Genomic DNA, 15,030 nt, shown 5'->3' with positions numbered 1-15,030 from the left:
TACTGTCTCCCATTACATTATATCTCTGTTTGCTTTGTTGTTACCTTCTCCCAACTAACAATGATCTATTCTACATTTGCCTTGAACCACATTCCCTTTAACCTGTTTTCACACCTTGCACTTCCTTATCTAACCACTTTGTTATCTCTGTACCGCCTACTCCCACGCCATCAGTCTGAAGAAGGGTCTCGACCCGAAACGTCACCCATTCCTGCCCTCCAGAGATGCTGCCTGACCCGGCTGAGTTACTCCAGCATTTCGTGTCTATCTTCGGCACATGATATCTTCGGTATCGTCTACCTTAGAGGCAGAAAACATGTTCCCAATGTTGGGGGAGTCCAGAACCAGGGCCCACAGTTTAAGAATAAGGGGTAGGTCATTTAGAACGGAGATGAGTAAAACCTTTTTCAGTCAGAGAGCTGTGAATCTGTGGAATTCTCTGCCTCAGAAGGTAGTGGAGGCCAATTCTCTGAATGCATTCAAGAGAGAGCTAGATAGAGCTCTTAAGGATAGCGGAGTCAGGGGGTATGGGGAGAAGGCAGGAACGGGGTACTGATTGAGAATGATCAGCCATGATCACATTGAATGGCGGTGCTGGCTCGAAGGGCCGATTGGACTCCTCCTGCACCTATTGTCGATTGTGCAGGCATCACCCGTGGTCAGGATCGAACCGGGGTCCCTGCAGCAGCTGTACCCGCTGCGCGTCCCTAACGCCCTCAGCTTCCACCCAGGATTGAACTGGTGACGTTTCACGCGTAAAGGGAACGTGATAACCATGAGACCAGAGACACTCTGGGCTGTGATCCACATCAATATTAATAATTTAAATGATTAAATGATTCATGTTATTAATACTGGGACAGGCTGTGTTCAGACAGCACCCGAGGTCAGGGTCGAAAACAGGTCTCTGGCAACGTGAGGCAACAGCTCTACCCGCTGCACCACCGTGACACCCTGACTCAGAGGATGCGATTATCTGGGTCTCTGGGGCTGCAAGACAGAGCTTCACTTTAGAATTTATACAGACAGCACGGAAACAGGCCCTTCAGCCCAACAAGTCCAGCAATATTAATATTATTTTGAATGACGTACATAGTTCCTGTGGTCTAACGCCTCACAGTGCCAGGGACCCGGGCCAATGGAATGTTGGCCTTCATAACAAGAGGAGTTGAGTATAGGAGCAAAGAGATCCTTCTGCAGTTGTACAGGGCCCTGGTGAGACTGCACCTGGGGTACTGCTTGCAGTTTTGGTCTCCAAATTTGAGGAAGGATAGAAACATAGAAAGTAGGTGCAGGAGTAAGCCATTCGGCCTTCGAGCCTGCACCGCCATTCTATATAATCATGGCTGATCATCCAGCTCAGTAACCTGTACCTGCCTTCTCTCCATACCCCCATATCCCTTTACCCACAAGGGCCACATCTAACTCCCTCTTAAATATAGCCAATGCACTGGCCTCAACTACCTTCTGTGGCAGAGAATTCCACAGATTCACCACTCTCTGTGTGAAGAAATGTTTTCTCATCTCGGTCCTAAAAGACTTCCCCCTTATCCTAAAGCTGTGACCCCTGGTTCTGGACTTCCGCAACATCGGGAACAATCTTCCCGCATCTAGCCTCTCGAACCCCTTAAGAATTTTATATGTTTCTATAAGATCCCCCCTCAGTCTTCTAAATTCCAGCGAGAATAAGTCTAGTCTATCCAGTCTTTCTTCATATGAAAGTCCTGCCATCCCAGGGATCAATCTGGTGAACCTTCTCTGTACTCCCTCTCAGGCTGGAATGTCTTTCCTCAGATTAGGAGCCCAAAACTGTACACAATACTCGAGGTGCGGTCTCACCAAGGCCCTGTACAACTGCAGCAGAACCTCCCTGCTCCTAGACTCAAATCGTCTTGCTATGAATGCTAACAGACCATTCGCTATTCTTGCTATTGAGGGCGTGCAGCGTAGGTTTACTAGGTTAATTCCCGGAACGGCGGGACTGTCCTATGTTGGAGCGACTAGGCAGTATAAGAAAATAACTGCAGATGCTGGTACAAATCGAAGGTATTTATTCACAAAATGCTGGAGTAGCTCAGCAGGTCAGGCAGCATCTCAGGAGAGAAGGAATGGGTGACGTTTCGGGTCGAGACCCTTCTTCAGACTGTTGGAGAAATTCAGCAGGTCAGACAGCACCTCAGGAGAGAAGGAATGGGCAACATTTCGTGTCGAGACCCATCTTCAGTCTGAAGAAGGGTCTCGACCCGAAACGTCACCCATTCCTTCTCTCCTGAGATGCTGCCTGACCTGCTGAGCTACTCCAGCATTTTGTGAATAAATACCTTTGAATGGAGCGACTAAGCATTTAGACACTGGAATTTAGAAGGATGAGAGGGGATCTTATTGAAACGTATAAGATTATTAAGGGGTTGGACACATTAGAGGCAGGAAACATGTTCCCAATGTTGGGGGAGTCCAGAACCAGAGGCCACAGTTTAAGAGTAAGGGGTAGGCCATTTAGAACGGAGATGAGGAAATCCTTTTCAGTCAGAGAGTTGTGAATCTGTGGAATTCTCTGCCTCAGAAGGTAGTGGAGGCCAATTCTCTGGATGCTTTCAAGAGAGAGCTAGATAGAGCTCTTAAGGATAGCGGAGTCAGGGGGTATGGGGAGAAGGCAGGAACGGAATACTGATTGAGAATGATCAGCCATGATCACATTGAATGGCGGTGCTGGCTCGAAGGGCCGAATGGCCTATTGTCTATTGTGCAGGCAGCACCCGTGGTCAGGATCGAACCTGGGTCCCTGCAGCAGCTCTACCCGCTGCGCGTCCGTAACGCCCTCATCTTCCACCCAGGATTGAACTGTTGACGTTTCACTCGTAAAGCGAACGCGATAACCATGAGACCAGAGACACTATGGGCTGTGATCCACATCAATATTAATCATTTAAATGATTAAATGATTCGTGTTATTAATACGGGGACAGGCTGTGTCCAGACAGCACCCGAGGTCATGATCGGACGTGGGTGTGTGGCGCTGGCTGTGAGGATTTGATTATTTTCGAAGGATTTGTTTGGCGAGGACAAACGAAAGCAGTGAGAATTTGCTTTTTGGACTTCTGTCGGAAAGCAGAGACTCTCTTTGTTGAAAGAGTCCTCTAATTGGGGAGAATTTGTTCGTGTTTTCTGAAAGTCATAGGAGCGGCAGTGGCTGGCGGAAGGCCAAGTTGCACTTGAACTGGTGGGAACTGAGTCTAGAGCTGTGTTTGTGGTCTGTAGCATCGGAAAGCTCCCTCCCACACCGACTTTGCCCTGTCCAGGTGTGCCGGGTAAGTACGGCAACAGTGCATTGGATTTTCGTTGAAGCCGGGAGGGCGACTGAGACCTGGGGAAGAAGCCTCCGGAAGCTCCATTTTCTACGACGGGAGGATTGGCACGGACTTTTCCCTATCTTATCAGGAGGAGACTGCTTCTGTTGCTTTGCCAGGAAAGCCTTCACAAGACTTTAAACTGCTGCAAATGCGTGGAGGTGCAGCAATAGCAGAAAGACTGCTTTGACTTATAAAATACTGAGACGTTTTGTTTTGCTCCACGCCCTAAAGATGGCGGCCCCTAAGAATTATGCAGCTGCCGTACAGTCGGCAGTATCCGTGACTAAGGGCCATGAGTCGTTGGGGCGTATACATGGGGTGAAAGTGACCTTGCAGGGCAACATTACCTTCAAGGCTGTGCTAACCGCGCTGGGGGAGACTGTTGGCAAGAAGGCCATAATCGCAGGCGCGGTGGTCAATGGGAAGGCTGTTGTCATCCTAAAGACTGAGCAGTCGGTAGCTACCGCACTGGAAAGTGGGATCACGGTGGCTGGGATTTACATGGCGGTGGACCCATGGGGACGGCCCGTGCTGCCGGTCATGCTGTCCAACGTTCCCCCTTATGTTCCGGACGCGCTCCTGCTCCCACATGTAACTAAGCTGGAGGAGGTGCGGTCTGGGCCCACCAAACTGTTGCATAGGTTGGATGATCCCGAAATGCAGCATGTAATAACGTTCAATCGCCGCGTACATACAGCTGGCACAGGGGATTGATATGGAGGGGAGTTTTGAAGTTGAATGGGAAGGATTCTGCTATCGCGTGTTTTGGAACACGGGCCAAGCACGCTGCCATGCATGCAAAGAGGTGGGGCATTTCCGCAGGAATTGTCCCAAGCCCCGGGCTGCCAGCTCTACCAAGGTGGCCCAGGAAGGCAATGCTGGCCCATCTGGGGCTGCTGGTTCTATCACGGTGGCCCGTGATGACTTTGTTCCCTTGCCCCCATCCTCCATTCCCCCACCACCCCCATGTCCCGTACCTGTGGCGGAGGATGCCGGTGAAGTGTGGGGGGTGGATGAGGGGCAGTGGGAGAGACAGAAGAGTAAGAAAGTTAAAAAGAAGAAGTAGAACGTTCAAGCGGGACGCCAGGCAGAAGGTCACCTTAATGAGGGTCCCCCGGCAGTAGATATTATCGAGCTCGCCTCTGAGCCTAGCCCAGGGAAGCCTGAGGGTCTGAAGGCTGGAGAGGATGAGCAGGTAGATGGCGGGGCAGAGGAACAGGCTTCAGCAATGGAGCTCACTGTACCACTGCAACCTCGTGGTTATAAGAGGAGGAGGCGTGGGTCCTCTGACACGGAGAACGGCCCTGAAGGCCAGGGGCGACCTGAAGGGAGGCGTTTCTCCCCCGTTGAGGCAGAGTACCCAGTGCACGCTACCTGTGGGCAGGAGGGTGCCTCTGTAGTGCAGGGACCACCTGAGAGTGGTGACACACTACCCCAGGGGGCTGTTCCCCCAGGGATTGCGTCCGCTGGTTTAGACGGTGACCAGGGGAAGATTGATGGGGGGGACTTGAGTGTGGGGCTAAGTCCCCAGCCTGTGCTCCCCGTTGAGGCTACGAGTCCTATTGAGGGGTGTGCTGCCCCACCGGCTGAGGGAGCAGGGGACACTCCGGGAACATCGCCCCCTGAGGGCCAGAGCGAGATGGTTCCCCTGGTGGTGGGGGACGGGGACTCTCTGGGTGACGGTGCTGGGGCGGGTGCCCTGGGTGCGAAGGAGGACATGGTCGTTTCGGATCGTGTCCTTCGGTCGGACTCCAGACGTACCCTCTCACTGCCCGCCCCGGAGACTTCCTCCGACATCACTGCCCCCAATCCGGTTACAGAGGGCGGTGGGGGTGTGCAGGAGCCTGGCCATTTATCAGGCAGCTTGCCACAGTTAGAGGTACCGGTACCTGCCCCCGTCACTGATCCTGGGGGTGGGATGGTGACGTAGGAGGGACCGGGTGATGTGGCCGACCCGCCCACCTCACAGGGAGGGGTGAGCGAGGCGGCTGGGAGTCAGAACTATCCAGACTCGGGCTCAGACATTGAGTGGGAGGAGGAGGGGGACGTGGAGTCCAGCGACAGTGAGTTGATGGACTGTCCCACCCGCAGCCCCGTGTGTCGGCTTGTTGATATCTGGGAACTCCGGAGCTTTCTGAAGGACAGCAGAGGGAAGAGGAATAAGGCAGATCTGGCTGTTGACCGCTGATCGGACCTGACGGTACCCTTGCAGTCCATTTATGCCATCCTTCAGGAGGAGGGGAACGAGGCAGGTGTATCGAAAAATGAGCGGCGCCAGCTCCAAGAGCTTTTTAAGTCCCTAAAGATAGGGCAGATGGCTCGGGGAGGCTCCATTCCGTCACGGGGGGCTGGTAAAAGGTCTTGTGCGCTTTCAAAATGAAGCTCACTACAGCCAGCCTGAATATTAATGGGGCCAGGGGGTCTCTCCGTAGGTTTCACCATCTCTCGGTGCTGAGGGATGGGAGGTACGCGGTGAGCTTCCTGCAGGAAACACACACTGTGACTAGTGACGATCCCACCTGGCTCCTGGAGTGGGAAGGGGGGGGGGTCTACATGAGCCATCTCACCTCCATTTCGAGTGGAGTGGCCTTCCTGTTGGCCCCATCTTTCCAGCCGGAGATCGTCAAGGTGCAGGACATTGTACCAGGCCGGTTGTTGTATCTGGCCGTGCGCCTGGATGGCGTGCCGTTACATTTTATTAATGTGTACGCCCCCAAGAGCGGTGCTATGCAGACGCGGTTAACACAAGAAGTGACCGCGCTGTTGAACACCATCGATCGGGGGGAGTGTGTTTTCCTGGGGTGTGATTTTAATTGTACCCTTGAGGCGAGAGATCGCTCTGGCATTCAGCGCGATCCGGCAGCGGTCAAGACATTAAGGGAGTTGGTGGATTCTTTTGAGCTAGTAGATGCTTGGAGGAATTTCCATCCCAACTCCGGCGCCTTCTCGGACAGGTTTAAGGGGGGTGGTTCCCGTATTGACCGTGTATATGTGTCTAAGGCCTATGTGCCCTGTGTCTCGGCAGCCTCCATGCGGTTGGAGCCGTGCTCGGACCACTGCCTGGTGCGAGTGGACTTTATCCCGACGCGCACACGGGCAGGGTCTGCGTACAGGCACTTCAACAACCGGCTGCTGGAGGAGCGCCGGTTCCGGGATTCATTCAAGTAGTTCTGGGCGGAGTGGAGGGAAAGGCAGGGGCAATTCCCTTCCCTAAGGCAGTGGTGGGATGTAGGGAAGGCTTACGTCCGTCTGTTTTGCCAGGACTACACGAGGGGGTCGACCAAGGGGCGGGACTCCGAGGTCGGACGGCTTGAGAGAGAGTTGCACGACTCGGAGTCTCGCCTGGGTCAGACGGAGGGGGACTCGTGTGAGTGGGAGGAGTACCAGGAGAAGAAAGGGGCACTGAGGGACTTGCAGCTGAGGAGGTCCCGGGGCGCGTATGTGAGGTCGCGAGTCCAGATGTTGAACGATCTGGACCGCCCCTCCCCCTTTTTCTTCTCCCTGGAGAAGTGCCGAGGTGCCCGCAGGCAGTTTGTCGAGTTGCTTGCGGACGATGGCTCCTCCGTTACGGATCCGGAGATGATCGGTGCCTCAGTTTGGTCGTTCTATGACACTCTTTTCTCCGAGGGAACACTTAGTGGGGAGGCACAAGGGGTGCTGTGTGAGGGCTTACCCGTAGTGTGCAAAGAGGTGGCCGAGCGCCTCGATGATCCCCTAACTCTGGAGGAGTTGACTGGTGCCCTGCACCAGCTCAGGAGGGGCAAGTCTCCGGGGCAGGATGGGTTGACTGTGGAGTTTCTTCGAGCCTTCTGGGGTGTCCTGGCGGGCGACTATGTGAAGGTGTTGGGGGAGAGCCTGGCGACCGAGGAGATGCCCTTTTCGTGGCGCAGGGCAGTCGTCGTCCTGCTGCCCATGAAGGGCGATCTCCGCCTCTTGAAGAACTGGCGCCCTGTCTCTCTTCTCAGTACGGATTACAAAGTCTTTGCACGGGCATTGGCCAATCGCCTGGGGCCCATGCTGTCCCATGTGATCCACCCTGACCAATCCAACACAGTCCCGGGCCGGTCCATCCAGGACAATATCCATCTGGTCCGGGACCTGATCCATCTGTGCCAGAGGGCTGGTCAGTCCGTTGCCTTTCTCTCCCTTGACCAGGAGAAAGCGTTTGACCGGGTGGGACACGACTACCTTCTCGGGACTCTGCGGGCGTTTGGATTCGGACCCCATTTTGTGCCCCGGATCCGGCTCCTATACGCTGCTGCAGAGTGCCTGGTCAAGGTCAATGGCTCTTTGTTGGCTCCCATTCACTTTGGGAGGGGGTTCGTCAGGGATGCCCCATGTCCGGCCAGCTTTATTCCCTCTGTGTGGAGCCATTCCTGTGCCTCCTACGGAGGCGGATGGCAGGTTTGGCTTTGCCGGGGCCGTGGGTGGAGGTGGTTCTCTCGGCCTACGCCGACGATGTGCTACTAATGTTCACCGACCCGGTTGACCTGCGGAGGATGCGTGAGTGCCAGCGGGTGTTCTCAGCCACATCCTCCGCCAGGATTAACTGGGGGAAGTGTGCTGGGCACTTGGTGGGTCAGTGGCAGGTGGACTCCTTACCGGAGGAGATGGCAGTTTTTGCGTGGAGCACCACGCACCTCCTCTATCTGGGGATCTACCTGAGTCCCACTGAGGGGGCTTGGCAGGCCAATTGGCAGGAGCTGGAGGCGAAGGTGGTCGCCCGTGTGGGGCGCTGGTCAGGCCTCCTTGGTGTGTTATCATATCGGGGTAGGGCTTTGGTCATAAACCAGCTGTTGGCCTCTCAGCTGTGGTACCGGCTGGCCACTCTGGTCCCGTCCTCTCGTTTCATCGCCATGATACAGAGGAGGTTAGTTAACTTCTTCTGGGGTGAGAGGAACCACTGGGTCTCTGCTGGGGTTCTGAGTCTCCCGTTGGAGGAGGGCGGTCAGGCGCTGGTCTGCGTCCGCACTCAGGTGGCGGCCCTCCGACTCAGGACCCTGCAGAGGTACGTGTACTCCGAGTGCCCTCCCAGATGGCACTCGCTGGCCACGTAATTTTTCTGCCAGGGGCGCTGCCTCCAGGAGGGATCACGGCTCCCGGTAGCGGGCATGAGTCAGCGCGCTAGGCGGGAGTTGCCTGGTTTTTACCGTGATCTCCTGAGAGCCAGGAATTTGGTCACCTTCAGCCAGGACGCTGCTCCTCAGGGGGAGGGGGGTGCTGTGGTTGTGAGGGGGGCCGGTCCTCACCCTGTCACGGTGGGTGTCGAGGAGAGGCGTGTGCGTGGAGCGATTCCGACCGGGCTTACCCCCGCTCCGTCAGAATTGCTCATCGGGCCCACGGCACGGGTCCCTTCCCGAGAGCCGGCCCCACGCAATATGAGCCGCCTTTCCCAGATGCCCAGCGTGCCGTTCCGTAACGCGGAGAGGCGCGTTTTGTACAGGCTGCTCCTGCACACTCTCCACTTCCTCGCTCTCGTCTTCCGTCCGGACACGCCCTCGCGGTCCGTGTTACCACCTGACGGCGGGAGCGGTCCCCATTGGAGGTCTCTCTATAAGGGGGTCCTCCCGCTTTACATCGGGGACCTGGGGTGGAGAGTGTTGCATAAGGCTATAGCCTGTAACAGTTACTTGAGCCGGTTCACGGTCTCGTCAGCCGCCTGTCACTTCTGCGGTGAGGAGGAGACCGTGTACCATTTGTATACAGAGTGCGTGAGGTTACAGCCCCTGTTCCAGTATCTGAAGGGGCTGCTCCTCAAGTTCTGGCTCAATTTTAGCCCTACGCTTTTAATTTTTGGCCACCCGGTACAGAGGGGGGAGGGTCAGGAGGGAGGAGGGGGTCTCCCTGTCGGTCTGCTCCTGGGCCAGGCCAAGATGGCCATTCGCGGGTCCAGGCAGCGGGCAGTCGACGGCCTCACAGAAGTCGGCTGCCTACCCCTGTTCCGGGCTTACGTCCGTGCCCGCGTGTCCCTGGAGAGGGAAGACGCGGTGTCCACGGGGACTCTGGAGGCCTTCCGGGAACGCTGGTCGCCGCGGGGGGTAGAATGTATTGTTGACAGAGATGGCGGGATTTTAATGTGATAATTTTTTAATTTGTAAACTGCCGATACAGGCGGTTTTTGTTTGATCACATTTTGCTTAGTATGTTTGTATGTTTTTCTTTGGAATAAAACTTTTATATATATATATTTTTTTTTAATTAAAAAAAAGAAAAAAAAGAGGTCAGGGTCGAAAACAGGTCTCTGGCAACGTGAGGCAACAGCTCTACCCGCTGCACCACAGTGACGCCCTGACTCAGAGGATGAGATTATCTGGGTCTCTGGGGCTGCAAGACAGAGCTTCACTTTAGAATTCATACAGACAGCATGGAAACAGGCCCTTCAGCCCAACAAGTCCAGCAATATTAATATTATTTTGAATGACGTACATAGTTCCTGTGGTCTAACGCCTCACAGTGCCAGGGACCCGGGTTTAACACTGGCCTCACGTGCTGTCTGTACGGAGTGTGAGCTATTATTAATAATATCAAGGTAGGAAAAGGCGACGTACAACGAGCTCTGGGTGTCCTAGTGCATCAGTCACTGAAAGGAAGCATGCAGGTACAGCAGGCAGTGAAGAAAGCCAATGGAATGTTGGCCTTCATAACAAGAGGAGTTGAGTATGGGAGCAAAGAGGTCCTTCTGCAGTTGTACAGGGACCTGGTGAGACCGCACCTGGAGTACTGTGTGCAGTTTTGGTCTCCAAATTTGAGGAAGGATAGAAACATAGAAAACATAGAAAATAGGTGCAGGAGTAGGCCATTCGGCCCTTCGAGCCTGCACCGCCATTCAATGTGATCATGGCTGATCATCCAGCTCGGTAACCTGTACCTGCCTTCTCTCCATACCCCCTGATCCCTTTAGCCACAAGGGCCACATCTAACTCCCTCTTAAATATAGCCAATGAACTGGCCTCAACTACCTTCTGTGGCAGAGAATTCCACAGATTCACCACTCTCTGTGTGAGGAAATGTTTTCTCATCTCGGTCCTAAAAGACTTCCCCCTTATCCTTAAGATGTGACCCCTGGTTCTGGACTTCCCCAACATCGGGAACAATCTTCCCGCATCTAGCCTCTCCAACCCCTTAAGAATTTTATATGTTTCTATAAGATCCCTCCTCAGTCTTCTAAATTCCAGCGAGAATAAGCCTAGTCTATCCAGTCTTTCTTCATATGAAAGTCCTGCCATCCCAGGGATCAATCTGGTGAACCTTCTCTGTACTCCCTCTAAGGCTAGAATGTCTTTCCTCAGATTAGGAGCCCAAAACTGTACACAATACTCCAGGTGCGGTCTCACCAAGGCCCTGTACAACTGCAGCAGAACCTCCCTGCTCCTATACCCAAATCCTCTTGCTATGAATGCTAACAGACCATTCGCTATTCTAGCTATTGAGGGCGTGCAGCGTAGGTTTACGGTTAATTCCCGGAATGGCGGGACTGTCATATGTTGAAAGATTGAAGCGACTAGGCAGTATAAGAAAATAACTGCAGATGCTGGTACAAATCGAAGGTTTTTATTCACAAAATGCTGCAGTAACTCAGCAGGTCAGACAGCATCTCAGGAGAGAAGGAATGGGCGACGTTTCGGGTCGATACCCTTCTTCAGACTGAAGAAGGGTCTCGACCCGAAACGTCACCCATTCCTTCTCTCCTGAGATGCTGCCTGACCTGCTGAGTTACTCCAGCATTTTGTGAATAAATACCTTTGAATGGAGCGACTAGGCATTTAGACACTGGAATTTAGAAGGATGAGAGGGGATCTTATCGAAACATATAAGATTATTAAGGGGTTGGACACGTTAGAGGCAGGAAACATGTTCCCAATGTTGGGGGAGTCCAGAACAAGGGGCCACAGTTTAAGAATAAGGGGTAGGCCATTTAGAACGGAGAGAGAGTTGTGAATCTGTGGAATTCTCTGCCTCAGAAGGCAGTGGAGGCCAATTCTCTGAATGCATTCAAGAGAGCTAAATAGAGCTCTTAAGGATGGCGGAGTCAGGGGGGTATGGGGAGAGGGCAAGAACGGGGTACTGATTGAGAATGATCAGCCATGATCACATTGAAATGCCAGGCCGCTCGAAGGGCCGAATGGCCTCCTACTGCACCTATTGTCTATTGTACAGGCAGCACCCGTGGTCAGGATCGAACCGGGGTTCCCTGCAGCAGCTCTACCCGCTGCGCGTCCCTAACGTCCTCAGCTTCCACCCAGGATTGAACTGGTGACGTTTCACGCGTAAAGCGAACGCGATAACCATGAGACCAGAGAATCTATGGGCTGTGATCCACATCAATATTAATAATTTAAATGATCAAATGATTCGTGTTATTAATACGGGGACAGGCTGTGTCCAGACAGCACCCGAGGTCAGGGTCGGAAACAGGTCTCTGGCAACGCGAGGCAACAGCTCTACCCGCTGCACCACCGTGCCGCCCTGACTCAGATGAGGCGATTATCTGGGTCTCAGGGGCTGCAAGACAGAGCATCACTTTAGAATTTAGACAGCCAACACGTAAACGGGCCCTTCAGCCCAACGAGTCCACAGCGACCGGCGATCCCCGCACACTGGCACTATCCTACACACACTGGGGACAATGTGCAGGAGGCAATTAACCTGCAAACTCGTACGTCGTTGGGATGTGGGAGGAAACCGGAGCACCCGGAGAAAACCGACGCAGTCGCAGGGAGAACGTACAAACTCCGTACAGACAGCACCCGTGGTCAGGATCAAACCTGTGTCTCTGGGGCTGTGAGGCAGCAGCACCACCCGCTGCGCCACCGTGCCGCACGAACTGAGGGATATCTGTCAAATTGTAAATTGTGTGTAGGATAGAATTAGTGTACTGGTTGGCACGGACGCGGTGGGCCGAAGGGCTGATTCTCAACGTATCTCTGAAGTCTAAAGGAAAATGTAAAACTCACGCAGTCACAGAAAGAACGTGCAAACTCCGTACAGACAGCACCCGAGGTCAGGATCGAACGCGGGTCTCTGGCACCGTGTGGCAGCAGCTCTACCCGCTGCGCCACTGTGCCGCGCTAACGGAGGGGACAACACGGATTTCTGGCGCTTTAAGGCAACAGCTTCACTTTGGAGGTGCAGCACAGAAACAGGCCCTTCGGCCCACCGAGCCCACGCCGACCAGCGATCCCCGCATACTAACACTCTCCCAAACACACTAGGGACAATTTACAGAGACCAATTAACCGATAAACCTGCACGTCCTTGGAGTGTGGGAGGAAACCGGAGCACCCGGGGAAAACCTACGCAAGTCACGGGGAGAACATGCAAACTCCGTACAGACAGCGCCCGCAGTCAGGATCGAACCCGGGTCTCTGGCGCTGTGAGATGGCAAATCTACCGCTGCACATCCGTGCCGAACAATGTTCCAGCCCAGTATCGAACTGGGAACCTTTCGCATGTAAACGGACGTGATAACCACCACACCACAGGGACTATATCAGCGACCCAAAATAATATTAACAATATTAATATTATTTTGAATGACGGACATAGTTCCTGTGGTCTAAAGCCTCATAGTGCTAGGGACACGGGTTTAACACTGACCTCATGTGCAGTCTGTACGGAGTTTGTGTGCTATTATTAATAATATAAAGTTAGGAAAAGGGGACGTACAACGAGATCTGGGTGTCCTAGTGCATCAGTCACTGAAAGGAAGCTTGCAGATACAGCGGGCAGTGAAGAAAGCCAATGGAATGTTGGCCTTCATAACAAGACGAGTTGCGTATAGGAGCAAAGAGGTCCTTCTGCAGTTGTACAGAGCCCTAGTGAGACCGCACCTGGAGTACTGTGTGTAGTTTTGTTCTCCAAATTTGAGGAAGGATATTCTTGCTATTGAGGGCGTGCAGCGTAGGTTTACTAGGTTAATTCCCGAATGGCGGGACTGTCATATGTTGAAAGACTGCAGCGACTAGGCTTGTATACACTGGAGTTTAGATGGATGAGAGGGAATCTTATGGAAACATATATAAGATTATTAAGGGGTTGGACACGTTAGAGGCAGGAAACATGTTCCAAATGTTGGGGGAGTCCAGAACCAGGGGCCACAGTTTAAGAATAAGGGGTAGGCCATTTAGAACGGAGATGAGGAAAAACGTTTTCAGTCAGAGAGTTGTGAATCTGTGGAATTCACAGCCTCAGAAGGCAGTGGAGGCCAATTCTCTGAATGCATTCTAGAGATAGCTAGATAGAGCTCTTAAAGATAGCGGAGTCAGGGGGTATGGGGAGAAGGCAGGAACGGGGTACTGATTGAGAATGAACAGCCATGATCACATTGAATGGCAGTGCTGTCTCGAAGGGCCGAATGGCCTCCTCCTGCACATATTGTCTATTATACAGGGCAGTACCCGTGGTCAGGATCGAACCTGGGTCCCTGCAGCAGCTTTACCCGCTGCGCGTCCGTAACGCCCTCAGCTTCCACCCAGGATTGAACTGGTGACGTTTCACCCGTAAAGCGAACGCGATAACCATGAGACCAGAGAAACTATGGGCTGTGATCCACATCAATATTAATAATTTAAATGATTAAATGATTCATGTTATTAATACGGGGACAGGCTGTGTCCAGACAGCACCCGAGGTCAGGGTCGAAAACAGGTCGCTGGCAACGTGAGGCAACAGCTCTACCCGCTGCACCACCGTGACGCCCTGACTCAGAGGATGCGATTATCTGGGTCTCAGGGGCTGCAAGACAGAGCTTCACTTTAGAATTTAGACAGACAGCACGGAAACGGGCCCTTCAGCCCAACGAGTCCACAGCGACCGGCGATCCCCGCACACTGGCACTATCCTACACACACTGGGGACAATGTACAGGAGGCAATTAACCTGCAAAACTCGTACGTCGTTGGGATGTGGGAGGGAAACCGGAGCACCCGGAGAAAACCCACGCAGTCGGGGGAGAACGATACAAACTCCGTACAGACAGCACCCGTGGTCAGGATCGAACCCGTGCCTCTGGGGCCGTGAGGCAGCAACTCCACCGGTGCGCCACCGTGCCGCCCTAACTGAGGGATCATCGCGAATTTTTAGGCACCTGCTTCTTAATGTATCTCCAAGGTCTAGATCCGTGGTCAGGGTCGAACCCGGATCTCTGCAGCACCTGAGCCATGGATCATACTGAATGGCGCTGCTGGCTCGAAGGGCCGAAAGGCCGACTCCCGCGCCTATTTTCTACGTTTCTAAACTAAAACAATTTAGTTTAAACATTTAGTTGAAGTTTAGTTGAGAGATACAGCGCGGAAACAGGCCCTTCGCCCACCGGGTCCGCGCCGACCAGCGATCCCCGCACATTAACACTATCCCACACGCACTAGGGACAATTTTTACATTTGCCAAGCCAATTAACCTACAAACATGCACATCTTTGGAGTGTGGGAGGAAATCAAGTAGGAAAAGGGGACGTACAACGAGATCTGGGTGTCCTAGTGCATCGGTCACTGAAAGGAAGCATGCAGGAACCCCGGCCTGCTCCCACCGCCAGCGACGGCATTCCTAGGCAGGAGAGAGAGCACGATGAACACCTATTTTCTGTTCCTAAACTGAACAAATCTGAAGAAGGATCTCGACCCAAAACGTCAATGGAGGGGGGGGAGGGGGAGGGGGGGGGAGGGGGAGGGGGGAGGGGGAG

This window comes from Rhinoraja longicauda, chromosome 34, assembly GCF_053455715.1.
Source record: "Rhinoraja longicauda isolate Sanriku21f chromosome 34, sRhiLon1.1, whole genome shotgun sequence".
NCBI classification, from domain to species: domain Eukaryota; kingdom Metazoa; phylum Chordata; class Chondrichthyes; order Rajiformes; family Arhynchobatidae; genus Rhinoraja; species Rhinoraja longicauda.
The sequence above is the reverse complement of the archived record's forward strand: the minus strand, read 5'-3'. Positions refer to the sequence as shown.